Source organism: Balaenoptera acutorostrata, chromosome 15 (genome assembly GCF_949987535.1).
Source record: "Balaenoptera acutorostrata chromosome 15, mBalAcu1.1, whole genome shotgun sequence".
NCBI classification, from domain to species: Eukaryota; Metazoa; Chordata; class Mammalia; order Artiodactyla; family Balaenopteridae; genus Balaenoptera; species Balaenoptera acutorostrata.
In genome coordinates this window covers 82,085,797-82,106,190 of record NC_080078.1, presented here as the reverse complement: position 1 = coordinate 82,106,190, position 20,394 = coordinate 82,085,797, and the positions used below count along the sequence as shown (strand labels likewise).

Below are 20,394 nucleotides of genomic sequence, written 5' to 3'. Positions count from 1 at the left end.
CAATTAGTATTATCTCAGGCAGAAGTGAGAATGATTCCTGGTAATGGCAGTCAACAAACCCAGGAAAAGTCTGGGGCACTGGTTGCAGGTCAAGCCTTCTAACACCATCGTATCTGCCTTAGTGACTGCAATAGAGTCCCTGCTGCCACCCTTGGCCCCCAGAACAGTATGCATGGTCCTATTAAAACCTAAGGCATGGTCCTTGGCGTTGGGTTGGGGTGAAAGTAGAAGTGATGTATACAGCCTCCAGGCCAATGCGGTTCCAAGCCAGTGTGCCCCCTCCATCTCCCTCTTTCTCTGCCTCAGCCACCTTGGAACCCTATGATCCGGATGGAGGAGGGCTGCCTGACCAGCATTAGACTGTGACACGAGTAACACATAAACTTGCATTTCGTTAAGTCACTGACATTTGGGATGGGGAGTGTTTGTTACTCTAGCATAACATAGCCTGTCTTGACTAATACAACTATTATTTTAATAAAGTCATAGAAAGCCTTGCTGAAAAAGATAGTCACATCTCACAAGGAAAGCTGAATTTATTTTTCAATTTATATTTTGTTCTGTAAGAAATTAAATGCATTGGGACTTCCCTGGTGGTCCAGTGGTTAAGAATCTGCCTTCCAACACAGGGGATGCGGGTTCCATCCCTGGTTGGGGAACGAAGATCCCACATGCCGTGGGGCAGCTAGGCCCACACGCCGCAACTACTGAGCCCACATGCCACAACTAGAGAAAAGCCCGTGCGCCGCAATGAAGATCCCAAGGGCTGCAACTAAGACCCGATGCAGCCAAGAATAAAATAAGTAAATAAATAAATATTCTTTTTTAAAAAAAGAAGTTAAATGCATTATGTACAATCCGAGGAGCTGAAGTCAATCACCGCATCTCCCCAAACACATTATTCGTCTTGGCGATCTTGTAGATACTCATTCAAAGTCCCTTTGAAATGCAGCTTTGAAGGATAAGTGACTTTCATTAGACTGTTTCATTAAGCGCTTTCCCCCTCTAGGAATTAAAAAGAGAGTCCAAAGATGCAGGTCTGTGAGATACTTTACATAATTACTGATGGGTGCAGTCGAGGCCAGGATCAAACAAATGAGCTCAGCTCTGCTGACAGAGAAAATAGCTCACTGAAAAACAAAACAGAAACTTCTCTACAAATCTTAACGTGCATTGGCTATGAGCACCGGGTGATCTCAACTCCGGTGAAAAATTTGTGTTTAGATGTGCTCACGGTTAGGGCAGCGCTGATACCGTTGAGAGACTGGTGACTGAGAAATGGGTCAGGCTGGGCATCTGCCAGGATCGAAAAGTGGAAATAAAGATGATGACAGTTTTCAGTTTAGGAAGAACAGATATAACAGTCACGTCACCACATTAATGAGAGTTTGGCATCACAGTAAGAGAAATGTCATGTCGAAAAGGAACAGAGTCTGTGAAAATGGAATCTGATCCGCAACAGGAGTGGAGGGTACAGGGGTGTCAGGAAAGATTTCCTTGAGGAAGTGATGCTTGAGGTGAGATGTTTGAGTGATGCTGAAGGGTCAGGAAGGGGAAGAGTGCTCTGACAGAGGGAAGATGGTGTGTAAACACCCAGAAGTACAGGGGAGCATGCAGCATTTGAAGAACTAAAAGAAAAGCACTTAGGAAGTCATGGGATTTGTAGCAAGAGGTGTGGGTGGAGATTCAGGAGTGGGGGGAACAGGACACGCGGGGCCTTGAGGCCGTGTTAAGAAATGTGATTGCTGTTCTCAGAGCGACAGGAAACAATGTAAGGGCTTCAAGGGGCAACAGGAAGGGGAAGGGCCTGGCTGTGCTGCTGATGCCAGGCTTTCAGTCCGAGCTACTTCTGGCCTAAAGTCCAGGCAAAACGGGTGGACACAGGAGGGTCATGCTTGTATTTTATTTCATTTTTTAATATAAAATTAACCATTTTATTTTATTGACAATAAATTTTTTATTATTACAACTTTTCAATTTAATGTTTGTGTGTGTGTGTGTGTGTGTATATATATATATATATATATATATATACATACACATACATACATCAAAATGGTGATCCTTTTTATTGAAGTATCGTTGATATACAATATTATATGTTACAGGTGTACAATATAGTGATCCACAATTTTTAAAGGTTGTACTCCATTTATAGTTATTATAAAATATTGGCTATATTCCCGTGTTGTACAATATATCCTTGTTGCTCATTTTATACCTAACAGTTTGTACCTCTTAATCCCCTACCGCTGTCTTGCCCCTCCCCGCTTCCCTCTCCCCACTGGTAACCACTAGTTTGTCCTCTATACCTGTGAGTCTGCTTCTTTTTTGTTATATTCACTAGTTTGTTGTATTTTTTAGATTCCACATATAAGTGATATCATACAGTATTTGTCTTTCTCCATCTGACTTATTTCACCAAGCACAATGCTCTCCAAGTCCAACCATGCTGTTGCAAATGGCAAAAATCTCATTCTTTTTTATGGCTGAGTAGTATTCCATTGTATATATTACCACATCTTCTTTATCCATTCATCTGTTGATGGACACTTAGGTTGCTTCTGTATACTGGCAACTGTAAATAATGCTGCCATGAACGTTGGGGTGCATGTATGTTTTCAAACTAGTGTTTTTGGGTTTTTTTTCCAGATATATACCCAGGAGTGGAATTGCTTGTTCATATGGTAGTTCTATTTTTAGTTTTTTGGGGAAACCTCCATACTGTGTTCCACAGTGGCTGCACCAATTTACATCCAGGAGGGTCATGCTTTTAAATGGGATGGTTCTGAAGTCCGTAGTGAGAGGCACTATCTGAATAAAGACCTGAAGCAAATGAAGAGAAGAGCCATGCAGATATTTGGAGGGGAAAAAAAAGACATTTTGAGGAAAAAAATCGAAGAAGAGAAGTATTTGTTATAAGGATGAGATCTGGAAATGGTACCTGTTCTAAGGATGAGATCTGGAAATCTTGGACGGTATTTGTGCTAAGGATGAGATCTGGAAATCTCGGATGGCTCTTGGAGAGGGTGAGGGGCAGACAATATACATTTGTGTGTGTGCACTGGCCGTGGGATGCAGTGGTTACAGAGCTGACCAATGGCAATGTGGCCTTAGGAGAGGTGGTTACCTGCAGGGGCTTAGGAATCAGACAGCCTTAAATCTGAGTCACGACGCTGCCACTCTTGTGCAGATCACAGCAATCCCCAGTCTTGGTTTATCTGTCTGTAAAATGGTGGAAATACAACGAACCTCATAGTCACTGGGAAGATGAAGGAAGGTGATGTTGGAAAGGAGCCGAGCAGGTACCACCCAAGCCCCACCCACGTCACCCCAGCTACTCCACAGGCCAGCGAAGGCTACTGCAATCCACACCTACAGCTGACTGTCTTCTCTCTGCCGGATGGAGGTCATCTGCTCCATCTGTGCTTAGCGTGCACAAGACAGAGCAGGACTAGGGAGGGATTCCCCAGGAACGACCCTCAAACAATACCTCTGCTTCCTGGCCTCTCGGGGCACAGCCTTGGGTTGTGTTCTGCATAGTCTCCCACGGGGTCCCAGCAGAATCGGACCCCAGTGGCCCACAATGGTAACCGCCCTTCAATGCACAGGTCACACCCTCTCCTGCCTTCCCGGTCTCACGTCACCACTGTCTTGCAGAACTTCCCAGGAGAGCTCCCAAAGGAAGTGCTTGCACGCCACTGTTTCCCTCAGGAGTAAGTAAGTCTGTGCCTGTGCAGAGAGCCTGGCCAACAAAGCATTCAAGCAACGTGGGTATTTACAAGTATAGTTATAGGGGTGAACAGAATTGGCGAAACTGCCCTCAGAATTATGAGGCCAGAGAAAGGAGAGCCTAGTTCAGGGCAGATTCTAGAATCTAGAGACCTTCCAGGTGCTGTCTCAGTAAACTCGCCTACACCAGGCTTGAGCACGACAGAAATGATCTTGCCAATGGAGATGGAAAGGAGTGCTGATCTGACAAGGGGGATGGCAAACCACCCAAAAGGCAGAATCTGTAAGAATCATTGGGAAAACAAATTTATTTATTTATCTTATAAATTTATTTATTTTATTTATTTTTGGCTGTGTTGGGTCTTTGTTGCAGCGCACAGGCTTTCTCTAGTTGTGGCGAGCGGGGTCTACTCTTTGTTGCGGTGCGCGGGCTTCTCATTGCGGTGGCTTCTCTTGTTGTGGAACACGGGCTCTAGGCGCGCGGGCTGCAGTAGTTGTGGCACAAGGGCTCAGTAGTTGTGGCGAGCAGGGTCTACTCTTCGTTGCGGTGCACGGGCTTCTCATTGTGGTGGCTTCTCTTGTTGTGGAACACGGGCTCTAGGTGCACGGGCTTCAGTAGTTGTGGCACAAGGGTTCAGTAGTTGTGGCTCACGGGCTCTAGAGCTCAGGCTCAGTAGTTGTGGCACACAGGCTTAGTTGCTCCGCGGCATGTGGAATCTTCCCAGACCAGGGCTCAACCCGTGTCCCCTGCATTGGCAGGCAGATTCTTAACCACTGTGCCACCAGGGAAGCCCTGGGAAGACAAATTTAATACGAAACACTATCTTCATCATTTAACTCCTCTATAAAAAAACTATCTACCAACGTTCTCTCTCGATATACAGTAAATAGATGGCACCATCACAACATGTGCACGTGTGTTTAGTGTATATTCAGGCACTGACACAACAAATATTAATTGAGCATCTACTATGGGCCAGGCAAAAAGGAAATCATTAAAAACTTCTGACCTCATAGAACTTGCAGTCTCTACTGTGGAGACAAACAATAAACAAAATAATGAAGTGAAAATTTGAGAATGTCCATTGAGACAAGTTTTGGAAACAAATTACAAAAGGAGGGTTGCACTTTTATTTTATTTTTTAATATTTATTTATTTAATTAGTTATTTATTTGGCTGCACTAGGTCGTTTTTTTTTCTAATACATCTTTACTGGAATATAATTGCTTCACAATGCTGTTAGTTTCTGCTGTATAACAAAATGAATCACCCATATGGATACCTATATGCCCACATCCCCTCCCTCTTGAGCCTCCCTCCCACCCTCCCTACCCCACCCCTCTAGGTCATCGCAAAGCACCGAGCTGATCTCCCTGTGCTATGCTGCTGCTTCCCACTAGCTATCTATTTTACATTTGGTAGTGTATGTATGTCGATGCTCCTCTCACTTCGCCCCAGCTTCCCCCTCCCACCCCCATGTCCTCAAGTCCATTCTCTATGTCTGCGTATTTATTCCTGCCCTGCCACTAGGTTCATCCGTACCATTTTTTTTTAGATTCCATATATATGTGTTAACATACAGTATTTGTTTTTCTCTTTCTGACTTACTTCACTCTGTATGACAGACTCTAGGTCCATCCACCTCACTACAAATAACTCAATTTCATTTCTTTTTATGGCTGAGTAATACTCCATTGTATATATGTGCCACATCTTCTTTATCCATTCATCTGTTGATGGACACTTAGGTTGCTTCCACATCCTGGCTATTGTAAATAGTGCTGCAATGAACATTGTGGTACATGACTCTTTGAATTATGGTTTTCTCAGGGTATATGCCCAGTAGTGGGATTGCTGGGTCATATGCTAGTTCTATTTTTAGTTTTTTAAAGAACCTCCATACTGTTCTCCATAGTGGCTATATCAATTTACATTCCCACCAACAGTGCAGGAGGGTTCCCTTTTCTCCACACCCTCTCCAGCATTTTTAAAGAGGATGATTCACAAGGGCTTAGGGAGAAGGTGATATCTGAATAAAGACCTAAAGCAAATGAGGAGGAAAAGCATGAAGACGTTTGCTGGAAAAAAAATAATAACATTTTAAGCCAATGGAGGAGTAATGCCAAGGCCCTGAGCAGAGGGCATGCAAGGATCAAAGAAGAGCCCCGAGGAGAACGTGGCTGAAGCTGCACGGTGTCTGGGCAGGAGAGGAGGGTGACCTCTGAGTGGTGTCGTGGCAGATACGGGGCAGGGGTCTGCACTTTTTTTTTTTTCTGTAAAGAGCCAGACAGTAAATACTTCTGGCTATACTGGGCTATTCAGTCTGTATTAACAGCTACTCAACTCTGCTACTGTAGCACCAAAGCAGCCACAGAAAACATGTAAGTGAATGGGTATGGCTGTGTTTAAATAAATCTTTATGGACTTTGAAATGTGAATTTCATATAACTTTCACATGCCCACCAAATATTATTCTTTTTCAACCACTTGAAGATGTAAAAAAAAAAAAAGCAAAGAAACCAACATTTTTAGCTCACTGGCTGTAGAAAAATAGGAATGGGCTCAGTTTGGCTCTCAGGTATAGTTCGCCAACCCCTATCATAGGGCCTTGTGGATCTTAAGAAACCACTGGCTTTTACTCTGAGATGAGAAGGGGTGTGAACAGAAGAGTAGCATGACCTGACTTACACTGGAGCAGAAATGGCTCTGCCTGCTGTGTTGAGAGCAGGTGACAAAGGTACAAGAGTTTAAAGAGGGGACTGAAGCACAGAGACTTGTTAAGAGGCTTGGCACAGAAATAATAACTCTATTTTTAATTAAGATTGTTGTGTATTATATATAGAATGGATAAACAACAACATCCTACTGTAGAGCACAGAGAACTATATTCAATATCCTGTGATAAACCATAATGGCAAAGAACATGAAAAAGAATGCATAGGTATGTATAACTGAATCACTTAGCTGTACAGTAGAAATTAACACAACACTGTAAATCAACTATACTTCAATAAAATAAATTTTTTTAAAAAGACTGTGTGGTTGGAATTATCATTTGTAATTCCAAATCCATACTTGCAATTTCCACTCATGGACGATGAGTCCTTGTGTTTTCAACCCATTATTTCATAGAACGTTATTACCCATTATTAAAATAAACATGTGCTATCAAGAAACACATCAATAGATCAAATGAGCTATAGGGTAAAAATTTCATTTATACTTTCAATCGTCCCTCCGTATCCCCCGGGGAATTGGTTCCAGGGCCCTCCTCGGATACCAAAATACACAGATGCTCAAGTTCCTTATATAAAATGGCTTAGCACAGTTGGCCCTCCAGGTCCAAGGGTGCAGAACCTGCAGTTCAGCCAACCACGGATCGTAAACAGGCTCCACGGCTGGTTGAATCCGCGCATGCGGAACCCACGGATACCAAGAGCCAACCATAAATTGCACAGCATTGAGCGGTGTTATCAGTGAGAAAAGGAGCTCATCTCTTATTTCGCATGTGCTTTTTACCTCTGACTTCAAAGGCAATGCTCTTTGGTTATGTTTTTAATATCATCATGCTTGCCTTTAACTCAAAATCAAAGCTGACGCAAAAGCTCCAGATTCATTGAAAATGCATCCCCCAGCCACCTCACTCTCTCCCGAGTGCCTTCTTGATTCTGGATTTTGTATTGAAAACAGGGAGAACTGTTACAAACACGGATGATCTATAACTGAATGACTGCAGTCTGAAAACAGATTTTACCAGAGAGCTATAAAAATGGAACTATTAGGGCAGGCTGTCAAGAAATGATTAATACTTGGAACTGGCCACCATTTCTTTTCGTCTTTGTACTAGAGTAGGCCATTAATCTGAAATTGCTACCACCACCATGTGTCACTTCCCCTGTTTGTCCACAGGGACGAAGATGTCTTCTTCACAAAGGAGAAGGATCAGATGAAGGTTCAGGCTTAGGTTTCTGCTTCGGTATACAGGTAACGTGCGTGTGTATGTGGGTGTGTGATGTTCCATGGGCGAGCATGGGGCCATTTCTGGGCAATTTAGTGATGTAACATTTTGTTAGTGCACTGTTGTGGTAAATGATTTCTATTTCTGTTCCACTGGACCATGAATTGAAAAATACCCATAAAAACTAAGCCTGGGGTCATAAACATTATTTTTAAATCCACTGTGAGTTAAGAAAAAAGATCAGTTTGTCTAAATATTTATGCTTACTTCCATTAAGAACTTGATTAACAAGGATTTATATTAAAGACTTAACCCAAATATGAAATTAAGAAAAGCAAGCACTGTTTTTTCACCCTCCCCATGTTTTTAATTTTTGTGGTGTGTGTGGTACTTTTTAGGGGTTACAGCCAAAGAACTATCATCATCACACTACTACTGAATGTCTCAGAGGCATAATCCCCACAGCAGACACTATGACGAGGAATAAACTGACAAAGACGTGTACGCACCTGAAGAAACGTCAAACTTACAACAGTTCTAATCCAAACGCAAGAAAGTTCATAGAGAAAAAAATGTCTAAGGTAAACCAATTTCCTTACTGAAATATAATAAAAATGATAACAACAATGACATAATAAAATTAGGTTCCATGTTTGTTTTTACCACCATGAACTTTGATTTTTTTTAATGCTGTATATTTGAATGGCTTCTCAATGATGCAGAAATGAGTGTATGTGATCCAGGATATTTGCTGAAAAGAATCACATCTTCATCATCTCTGACAATAGAGCAGGAAGAATCAGCCGATTCTCAGCTCTGTGCTGACAGGCACACGCTGGACTGAAGTTCAAGAAGGGAAGATGCAAAAAGCATGGTGATCTCACTGAGCTGAGAAGATAGAGATTGAAGTTCAGGGAGGCTGAGGCTGCTAGAAGACACAGGGTAGAGTTCCAGAAAAGAAACAGCTATGGGGAAAAGAACTCCAGATATCTGCACAGGGGTCCCAGTCGTCTCTTCTGAATAATAAGCTGTGCGAGCGTACAGCAAAACTCCACAAGGCTGAGCAAAGAATGACCAGGAGCTGTAGGATGAACAATGCTAAAAGCCAACTCAAGAGGCCCTACACACACCTCTGCTCTTTCTAGGAGTCCTGCCTCCATGATGTGAACAAGCCTGGGCCAGCACCAGCAGATGAGACATGACATTAAAGAGAACCCAACTGTTCTGGCCAATGCCATTCTGGACCAACAAACCTCTCTACAGCTGACAGAGTCCATCTAATCAGCAGAGCCACTGACTTGGTCTGTAGTTGACACAGCAATAAGTTCTGCTGAAATCAGACAAATCCTACACGGATCAGAACCACCCCTCTGGGGACTTCCCTGGTGGCGCAGTGGTTAAGAATCCACCTGCCAATGCAGGGGGCACGGGTTTGAGCCCTAGTCCGGGAATATCCCACATGCCGTGGAGCAACTAAGCCCGTGCGCCACAACTACTGAGCCTGCGCTCTAGAGCCCGTGAGCCACAACTACTGAGCGCGGGTGCCACAACTACTGAAGCCCGTGCACCTAGAGCCCATGCTCCGCAACAAGACAAGCCACCGCAATGAGAAGCTGGCTCACTGCAACGAAGAGTAGCCCCCACTTGCCACAACTAGAGAAAGCCCGCACGCAGCAATGAAGACCCAACACAGCCATAAATAAATAAATAAAATTTATTTTAAAAAAAAAGAACCACCCCTCTGACCCACAGACTCATAATCAATAATAAATGCTCATTGAGTCACTGCGTTTGGGGGAGGAGAGTTGTTACACAACAATAGCTAACTGATAATATAATTGATACTTAATGAATTCTAATGAAATGATTTTAATATGACATATTTACTTAAATATAAAAAGTTTTCTTAACTACCCAAAAGAAGTGAGGGGAGATATGACTGTTAGGGTGAATCTTTCCAATTATTTTCTTTTCCATGACATTTAATAACATTAACAAATGATGCTTGGAAATTACCTCCTTTCTCTCCCTCCTGGCTATTTGCATAACATTGTAAGCAATCTTCCTTGTGTCTGGGGAATGGTGTGACTGACATAGTATAAATGCTTCAAAGTCTTCCAAGTTTAGGCCTGAAAACTTGGCATCTTGCATCACAACCAACACTTACTAGACCAAGATGTTTTTTCTGAATAGCAACTCCGAGAAATGCTTTCTTACTTGGAGCGCGTTGCTACGACAACAGTCCCACATGGTTCTTTAGCTCAAGCTCATTCTTTCAATTAGCAGACTGAGATTCCTCCTCCTCCCCAACCTCTTCCCCTAGGAAAATTTCCCAAACTTCTCTGGCTCTTCTCTTTCCTTTGGGAGTTTGCATGACGCCAGGAGGAATTTGCTAATTAGAAAATCTTAGTGGTTGGTGATGGCTTTTGTAATGTTGAGAAAGCTTTTGTAGGGTAGATTTTTCCTAAGAGGTACTTTTTCCCCCAAAGGGATAATCCCATGGTGTGTATCTGTACAACTCTCATTTCTGCAAAGAGGGAATTAGGAGTAGGTCTCTGATAGGGTGTCAGGTATTTATGTTGGCAAGATGCGGTTAAGAATGTAGACTCATCCTGAACTGGGATTCTTCCTTAACTTTGCAAGACCTTTATTAATTCATCTAACAATTTTTTGAGCATATCCCAGATATATCACCAGGTATAATGGGGATGAATTATGATGAACTCTGATGAGACCGGGATGAACAAGGCCCCCTCTTCATGCAGTTTAAACTATGAACTATAGAATGTGATACCTTCTAGGAAGACGGTATACAGAAAAACTAACTTACCCATCTAGATTTCCTTTTTCTGACCTCTAGAATGGGTATAATCTCACTATATCCATCTCTCTGCATTATGTGAGATTTCAGTGAGGAAATGCATGTAAATGTCAGTTGGGATTGCCTCCAGCTATGAGTACAGAGAGCCTAAATTGAAGTTTATGGTTCTTAGGTAACCAGAAGTCTGGAACTAGACAGTTGCTGGTGTTATTCCAGTGGCTCCACATGATAAAGTCTCTTGGCTTTTCCCTCAGACTCAAAATACAGCTGCTGTGATTCCAGCTATTACCCCTCTATTCACAGCAAGAAGTGGGAAATGGCCAGACTAAGATATCAGTTTCATTAATAAAGCAATGGGTGTTCCAGAACCCATCCAAAATGACTTCAGATTAGGTCTGATGGGCCAGCCTGCAGCACAGGGTCACAGCTAGCTGGAGGGGAAGCTGTGAATGTGGGTACTTAGCTTTCCCAGCCACTAAAGAGGAGTAGGTTGGAAATAGGTACTGGATCCATCAGCCCTGAGAGCTGGCCACAAACACTTAACTCAAGTATGGGGTAGAATGAGAACTCAGTGCCTGGTCATTATCTGCCTCTTCGTGTTCTCCTGAAGTTCTAGACACAAAAGGATTTTCTAGATGAAGTGGGCTGATGTAGCCAGCCAGGAAAATGAATTTTCTTTGACCCAGTCAATTTAGAGTCAGCCAGAAATTTCCTGGGTCTGAGTATAACTGCGCAGAGAATTTTAAGTAAAAAGGCAGCTATATCCAGGTGGCATCAGAAAATGGAATTTACAAGAGAAGGAGTAATACTCTATAGAGAGTAACAGTTTACAAACTGCAGACTGAGGAACTCTGGGGAAACCTTGAGAATACGCTGGGATGCTGAGAATGACCCCAAGTGATCTTTTAAATTTCATGTTTTCATTTAAATAATAACACCCCCTCCAAGTTAACATCAGGGCATTCTGGATTATGTGGATGATTCCCACATTAATCGAGTTAGATTAAGTTATGTTGTTATAATGAACAACTTCTAAAGCTCGGTGATTAACACAATCAGGGCCTATTTCTCACTGCAGGACCATGGGTTGGCTGAGTGATGGAGGCTGCTTCAGATGGATGGAAATATCAAAACGTGACTAAAGCTGGGAAAGAGCACTTGGAGTGCTGTGCGCCGGCTCTTACTGTGTCCACTCACTTTTCCTTGGCCAAAGCATGCCCATCGCTACACCTAGCTTCATGCAAATGGGAACATGTAATCTTCCTGTATGTTTCAGAAAGGGGGGAAGGGATTGAGAACGTAGCAGTAATATCTATACTCGTTTTTGTGCCTCTGAGGATTGTCACTCCTTTTCACTATGAAAAGTATGAGTGTATGATTGAGTTGAGGTCATTATGCTACTATAATTTAACTTCTCCTTTACAAAGAGAAGAATAGAAGTGAACCTGATGGTAAATGATTCATTCATACCAATGGATGGTATAAATGCCACAGTCCACCAAAGAAATGAGCAGATCAACAAATAGAGAAAAAATGGTAGGAGAAGATTACCTGGCAGGAACTACTATAACCAAACAAAACTGAAAAAAAACCTTGGGTCTAGCAGCTAGTACATTTTTACCTTGTGAGCAAAAATTTGGATTCAGCAACCTAATGACATCTATTATGTTGATGTTTTCAACTTCAGCTTCATTGGTTTTAGAGTTTCATTTGAAATTAACTTGTAAATCTGTTGTGGTTTTATGGTTGTATATGAGAAATTAGAATAAGAAGACTGTCGTAGTTTGGCTTGTTTATTAAATAACATTATAATAGAAGCAATTTAAGCCAACACAGGGGGTCTGCAAGAATGTTTTTCCTTTAAATAGTTCCTGAACTTTATAAAAGTTGGAGACATACTGTGTAAATTGTTAGAAAATCACTCAAAATCACCTGACCAAAATCTTCTGGATTACAGTGAAATCCCTGTCTGATTATACAATATAAGGTCACAGGCTGTGTACTGTGTACCAAGCTCTGAGGATAAAAACTGTTTAAATGCTGGCAACTCCATCTATTAACTATGGAAACTATGGAAAATGTTACACCTTCTCTGAGCACAAATTTTCTCATTCCTAAAATGGGGTATCAACATAGTACCTACCTCGTGTTGGGGCAAAGATTAAATGAGATGACACACATAACCACTGGCATATTGTGAACACTATATAAATGGTCGCAGTTATTATGATTATTGTTGTTGCTATTGTTACAAGTCTCAGAGAAGGGTAAAGCCTATCAGTGAGCTTTCCCTCGAATGAACTGAAAGAGCAGCCTTCTAAATGGCTGAATCCCATACCCTCAAACCTCAGAAACACATCATCTGGTTTTAACCAAATAGATGAACTTGGCCGGAAGTGAGTTGGAAATCTGGCAGTTTTCTGAGGTACTTAATTAAAGGAGTGAGTCACGTCAGATAATTAACATGCAACATTCATAAGCAATAATCATTACAGGAGTGGAAATATTAGCCCCAGGAATTACACGGAAAGCATAACAGCCATTTTGATGTTTCTGAAAGTTGGTTTTCAGATCAGATCTTCATGACACTGTGCATAATATATTACTGAGCAAAGCTATGGTAGTTGAAGACTTTAATTTCACTGCTATCTTAAAATTTGCTTTGTCCACTTCTACTTTCTGGGGGTTTCCTGGAGCTGTGAAAGGAAAATGCTACAGAGCAAAAACTCATTTCAAAGGACTGATTCATGATAGTGGTTTTTTGGTTGCTGGTGGTGGTTTTGTTTTGTGTTTGCTGGGAACATTCTTCTTTTCTATGTATCTACCTTACAGAGCCACTAAGAGACTTATTTCCACTTAGGTATATAAATATTTATAATCCAATGTGCAGAGCACAGCAATAATAAAATGTAGGAACATTTTTTAAAACATTGATGACTTTAATTTGGTGTTGGCAATTAGAATTTTCAAAACACAGAGGCTATGAATATATGAGTACCTAAATTGATCTCCAACGAACCATCTTTCATAAACATATGCATCTTTTACGCTTTATAGACACCAAAGGCCTTGAAAAGCAATTGCTCCACGAATAATTTTTTAATGCCACTTTCTCCTTACAACAGCCCAAAGTCATAAGGTAAATTGTCAACTAATGAATTTCTTCCACAGGTTACAATTTGAAATGAAACTTCCCAGGAATTTCGCTCATGACATTGAAATTCAAAGAGTGTAATGCATAAGTACAGGCTTCAAAAAGTAATTGGTAATAAATGGAGAAAAGGCCTTGCATCAATCCCAGCCTGATTTTCAGATTTGATTTTCCGAATGTAAAACTCAAGGCAAAACAATAACCAATCATGCAGCTAACTGCTATGAAATACAAAGGCATCTTTCCACCAATCTATTTTGTAATATGGTTTGGTTTTATTTACCTCTGATGCACTCAAAACATTACAACTTGTTTATTCTTATGAAAGTTAACAGTAAACAGAGTCTTAATTGGGGAACCGGGAACTGGAGAGTCAGTCTTCTGGAGCTTATTTACAAAATGATCTGTCTTCCTTTTCTCGGCAGGAAATAAAATGCTTGTTCACAGGCTGAAAGAAGGCAGTAACCTCTAATGTAAGGAGGAGACCTGTCCTTGGCAATGGAGACAGGTTGTCAAGTTGCAATCACAACTGATCTTTAAGAAAAAGAGCAAGATGGATTTGACTCAGTTTTTGTATTTCCCTTGAAACTGATGAAAGTTTACCAACTAGATGTTCTCACTTTATTGTGTCTAAACTCTGTTTACTTGGTTACATGTTAAGACTCCAAATTTCTTTTTCTTTTAACTGGAGTTTCATTTTGTTTTATAATTAATTTGGAAAAATCCATTGCTAAGACTGAAACACTCATTTCTGCCAGGCTTCCTAAATGCAGACAAGAAAAAAAATTTCATCTATTTTTCTATCCGAAGTCATTTTAAAGAAGCTCTGTTGAGAGACTGCCAATCAAGTCACTCTTTAGCATTTCCCAGTTATCAAGGCCATGTTTGTGTCCAGAGGCGCACACAATTTTAAAAGGTTATGAATCTACCAATCGAGGACATGCTTCCATAAACTCATTCATTTCCACCCAAATGATGGAAAACCATCCTGAAACCAGGATCGTTTGTGTTGTCAGATGACAATGGGTTTGTTACAGCAATTATCACGTTATATTAGAGATTGTGTGTTTGTTGTGGGGTGGTATTCCTCAACGGTTTATGAGTTCTTCAGAGAAAGGACCATGCTTATTAATCTTAGTCCCCCTGGCTCCTCACCCAGCACCTGGCATAGAATGGGTAGCAAAATGTTTGCTGAATGAATGAGTCAGGTATTTTAGGGAGGTATTTAGGGAGTGCCCATTACATGTTAGGCATCATTCTAGGTTCTGGGGACATAGTAATTAACTCACAGAGCCTACATTTTGGTGGGGATGACAAACAACAGATAAATACTTAACTAAAGAAGAAAAATATCAGATAGTGATATGTCGTGCAGGGAATTAAAATCAGATAACATGGTAGAGCAGTGGTTCTCAAAGAGAGAGCTCCAGATCAGCTGCAGAAGCACCAAGGAACTTCTTAGACACGCTCCTTCTTGGGCCTCGCCCCACACCACCGGAATCTGAAACTCTGGGCATAGGGAAGGCTCTAAAAAGCTCTTCAGGTGATGGTGACATGTGCTCAGGCGTGAGGACCACTAAGCTAGAGAGGGCCAGGGTAGCTCCCTTAGAGAGACCAGTGAAGATCTCTCTAGGGGGTAGTATTTCAGGTGAGACCTGGATTTTTCTTTTTTTTTTTTTTTTTTTTTTGGCCAAGCCACAGCTTGTGGGATCTTAGTTCCCCGACCAGGGATTGAACCTGTGACCCCTGCAATGGAAACATGGAGTCCTAACCACTGGGCTGCCAGAGAATTCCCAAGAGCTGGATTTTAAAAAAAGAAAAGAGCCAGCCATAGGAAGATCAGGAGGGAGAGCACTCCAGGCAGAGAAACCAAATAGTGCAAATTCTAAGTCAAGAACAAGCTTGTTGAGTTAAAGGAAAAGGGGAAAAAAAGGCCACTGTGGCTGAAGTAGGGCAAATAACGGCTGGAGTAGAACATTGGATCTGAGAGATGAGGAGTAAAATCTCTTTTCTGAAACAAATACCGTATGCTAACACATATATATGGAATCTAAAAAAAAAAAAAAAGGTCATGAAGAACCTAGGGGCAAGACGGGAATAAAGATGCAGACCTACTAGAGAATGGACTTGAGGATACGGGGAGGAGGAAGGGTAAGCTGGGACAAAGTGAGAGAGTGGCATGGACATATATACACTACCAAACGTAAAATAGATAGCTAGTGGGAAGCAGCCGCATAGCACAGGGAGATCAGCTCAGTGCTTTGTGACCACTTAGAGGTGTGGGATAGGGAGGGTGGGAGGGAGGGAGACGCAAGAGGGAAGAGATATGGGAACATATGTATATGTATAACTGATTCACTTTGTTATAAAGCAGAAACTGACACACCATTGTAAAGCAATTATACTCCAATAAAGATGTTAAACAAAAAAAAAAAAATCTCTTTTCTGGCCTTACAGGCCATGGTGGGGACTTTGGATTTGATTGTCAAAGAGATAAGATGCCATGAAGGGTTCTGAGTAGGAGAATTGCATGGACTAAAAATATTGGACAGGGGCTTCCCTGGTGGCGCAGTGGTTGAGAATCTGCCTGCCAATGCAGGGGACACGGGTTCGAGCCCTGGTCTGGGAAGATCCCACATGCCACGGAGCAACTGGGCCCGTGAGCCACAACTGCTGAGCCTGCGCGTCTGGAGCCTGTGCTCCGCAACAAGAGAGGCCGCGATAGTGAAGAGGCCAGCGCACCGCGATGAAGAGTGGCCCCCACTTGCCATAACTGGAGAGGGCCCTCGCACAGAAACCAAGACCCAACACAGCCATAAATAAAAAATTAAAAAAAAAAAATATTGGACAAAGAACTTAATGCCTATAATGTAAAGCAACTATACTCCAATAAAAAAAAAAGAACTTAATGCATATAATGCATATGGCATGTATATATCATATGTATATATATGCACATATATTACCTACATAAAACATGCAGAAAGCGTAACAGCCCTTTCGATGTTTATATATACATTGTATATTATATATATTATATATAATACATTATATACATAATTTACATATATATATAAATTCTCAAGCTTCTTTTGTCCAAATAAGTATTTTGTTTTTCCAAGAACTAAAACAAATTGATTTGTTAGTTTGAGATAATCAGGTTGGAAATGGTTTGGGGCTACAACTTTCCCTGCCATGAGCAGTTAACCTGCTTTGGAGCAAGTGATTTTCAGTGAAAACTCTTCCTGGGTCAGGTTCTGATTCCTTAGCTGTTGCAGGCTTTCATAAATACTGCCTGCCCAAAGTGCTTCTTACTACACTGACAGAGGAATGTAAAGTCATCGATGGATAAGGAGGAAGGAATGACGCCAAACTGAGGAAGAGTGCAAATGAGAAATCTTTTGGTTCCATCCACGTGACATTATTTGGTTGCCATAACAAATACTGGGTCTTGGCTTTTGGGGGGTTGTGGGGAGGAGATGGCGAGTAGAGTCCCATTTAGGAGACAAAAAATCCCTGATTAACAAATATCAAAACCACCAGTTTATTACTACTGCACTAGGGAAACTTTTTAAAATCACAACTAAGTCGTCAATAGGCCTAGCCTGCTATGAATGCCAAAATAACTAAACATGTATCTTAGTTGTTTGCTAAGAGCAGATTTATAACATTCAATGCCCTTACCTTCCTATGCCAAGTTGTTGCTATTCTTCAAAAATATGGCATCTCTCACACTATAAAAGACAGAAGCGTGGACAGTTCCTGAATCTAGAAATTCTAACTTTATTTGATAGTTGTGCTAATGAATAATTTACATACTAATGCTAATTAGACGAATTAATAAGTTTTCTCATGTGGCAAGATTATTACTAAAAGAGTTCATTCTTAAGGATACTGGCCCATTTCATTGCAGTTCTAACCAGAAGTGGGTTTGAGAGGCCATCAGTTTGTAACCTCTTGTCTCTTGTGTAGATCTGCTATTCACGAAAAATAAATTCCAGCCTACCGCTGTTTTTTCCTCCACACATTTGCATGTAAATTAGAGCTCTCTTTTGGTAGTAGAAAATTTCTTTCTTTTTATTCTAATTTACTGGCCTGTTAATAGGTTTCTGCATATTTGTTTTCCGATTCACAGCTCCACTCATTAAAAATAAAATCCTTTGAATGTTATTTGGTTAGAGATAACTTGAGAGAAATTTATAGAAATAGTTGAAGTTTTTAAAAGATCATTTACTTTGATTGGAAGAAACACATGGAGGAATTTCAGAACATCGTGGGTTTTTTAAAATAAAAATTCAAGAGTAAAAATTAAAACCTACCTAGTGGCATGCAAATGATTCAATTATTACCGTTACCTACTTTTTCCTTAGGACTCCATTAATTTCATTAGTATCTCACAATGTCTCATAGAGTCATCCGAAAAAGAGTTTGGTACTTTAAGACCCATCCCTCTATCAATCCTTATTTTATAATGAATAAATGATTTCTTGATTACCTACTACGGTAAAACAACAACAACAATAACCCCTGACTCTGAGTTATTTACAGTCAAATTAGGAAGATGAGATAATTTCTAAAAAGATAATGAACATCACCAAGGGGCCTGTGCTAAATATCCAATGAGCAAGAACTCTGGGATGCTGTTGATTCCTGAGCATGCCTGACCATTGGAATCAACTGGAGAGTTTCTAGAAATACAGATTCCCAAGCAATGCCTGAAGTCGCCCCCCTCCCTGAATCTACTAAATCAGACTCTGGGGGAAAAGCCAGGAAACCATATTTTTAAAGAGCTACCAGATCACCATGAGACATCCAGACGTGCCCCAGTCCAGGAGCCACTGCTTTGGAATTTCAAAGGAGGCAGAATCTCACTTCCAAAAGAAATGGTCAAGGAGGTCTTTGTAGGTGAGGCTGGATCAAGGAGGGTCTTGAGAAATATGGCAGGGCAGTGTGTAACGAGGGAGACAGTCCAGGTGGTGTGACCTGCCTGAGCAAAGCAATGATGGGAGGGGCACGCAGGAGAAGGGCAGGGCCAGGCAATGTGGCACCCCTCTGTTGGCTCAGGCTATGAAATGGGCAAGCCAGTGGGGGACTGCGCATTGCCTAGAGTTTGTAAATCCTTCAAGGGCAGATACTGTGTGAGAGGCTAGAAAATATTTTAGAAATACTAAACCCTGTTTTCTCTACCCTACAAGAATTTTCATTTTATATCTTGACTCTCCTCCAAATGTAATTACTACATCACTGGTTGCCAAGCCCAACTCACATGAAAAAAGAAATCCACGCACTTCTTTCAGTTAAAACATTTTGAGCACGTGTTTAATACAGGTATAATCATTTATTATGTATTACGTACATGTGATACTATACTATATTATATATGTCTGTTGTATGACCTGGATTAAAAATAGAACTTTGAAATGGTTTGATAAAGACTGAAGTAACAAATATCTTACTAGTTATAAGTTTAATTTCATATAGTTGTGGTAACACACCTTTTTCGTTCCAACTGAAAATTATTATTAATCCTTTGTGGGGAACAATATGACTGAATAGGCTTTATTATGTTTTAAATGCAAGTTGAACAGTGAGTCACAGACTTGGGGAAATAAATGATGAATAAAAGCACTGCTTCCTTACCCCTTAGAGTAGAAAATACTTCTTTAGATTAGAAAAAGGGAGAAATTAAAGCAGAACCAATGAGACCAGGGGTCCCTGAGAGAAAGCCCATGTTCCACTCCATGGGTAGATTTGTGGGATCCTGGGCCCTACAAAACATGATTTTCACCTTAGGTGTAGACTTCAGAACAGGCACCCCAACTAAGATGTGAATCCACTGTATTGAGATACCCAAACATTTAAGAAAATTCATGAAACTTTTTAAAAAGGTGAACTGGAAATTAATGCTTAATCCTTTCCTATATGCCACACCGAATTCCAGGATTTGCAAAGCATGCACTTCAAGAGGTGTTCAAAACATATTTGTTGAATTGTCACCAATTAAACCATGTCTAATTTGAGTCATTTTGCTCCTCTAAGAGTCCCGTATTCAGAAAATCGGTAGCATGGAAAATCCACAATAAAAATAATCTGTGCAGAGAAGATGAAACACTGAACAAAAAGGACTACTAATTTGCATTGGCTTGGGTTTGGTTTTTTTAATTTACAATAAAAATGGAAGGTAATGGGTATTAGACTGAGGTCTTCCGACTTTTTTGCTATAAAAACAAAAACGATTACTCGAGTTCGGCCAGTTAAAAGTGTGAACATGTGATGCACGTTCAGTACACTGGTCTCGTAGAAATTTTGGAAATGCTATTCAGCTTGCAATGCGTTTTCTTTACTAATCTATCCTAGTTGTGCCTTCGACCATGTAGCTAAATCGCCTGTGGACATGTATAATCACAAGACCCACCTGTGAAGACTGTAGGTTAATCGTGTTCTGTCCCCCGCATGGTCAGCTACTCAAATGCGGGAGGGCGTGGTTGCAAAACTGAAAGCATCCAACCCAAGAAAAACGAGAGGATATAAACATGAACTCCTCTGGACAAATGTATTCTGTATCGCCAGGACAAATCATGAGACAAAGAGAAAATTTTTAAATATCTTGCACCTTTGCTAGAAGATAACTGCAATGACCTAGCTGCAAAGATGTTCTGTAATTGTTGCTACCGAGAAGCTTCTACAAGGTCCAATAATACCTTCTTAAAGCACATCAGAGAGGGAAGATA

At 41.0% G+C, this 20,394-nt stretch overlaps 1 long non-coding RNA gene across 1 annotated transcript in view; it reads right to left on the bottom strand.

Annotated features, from left to right (window-relative positions):
* Positions 1-4,093: 4,093 nt before the first annotated feature.
* The window catches only part of LOC130704822 (uncharacterized), a 49,562-nt gene continuing 33,261 nt past the window's right edge, over positions 4,094-20,394 (bottom strand). The window contains exon 4 of the long non-coding RNA XR_009005305.1: positions 4,094-4,525. This is a non-coding gene — a long non-coding RNA (uncharacterized LOC130704822). The remainder of the gene's footprint in view (positions 4,526-20,394) is intronic.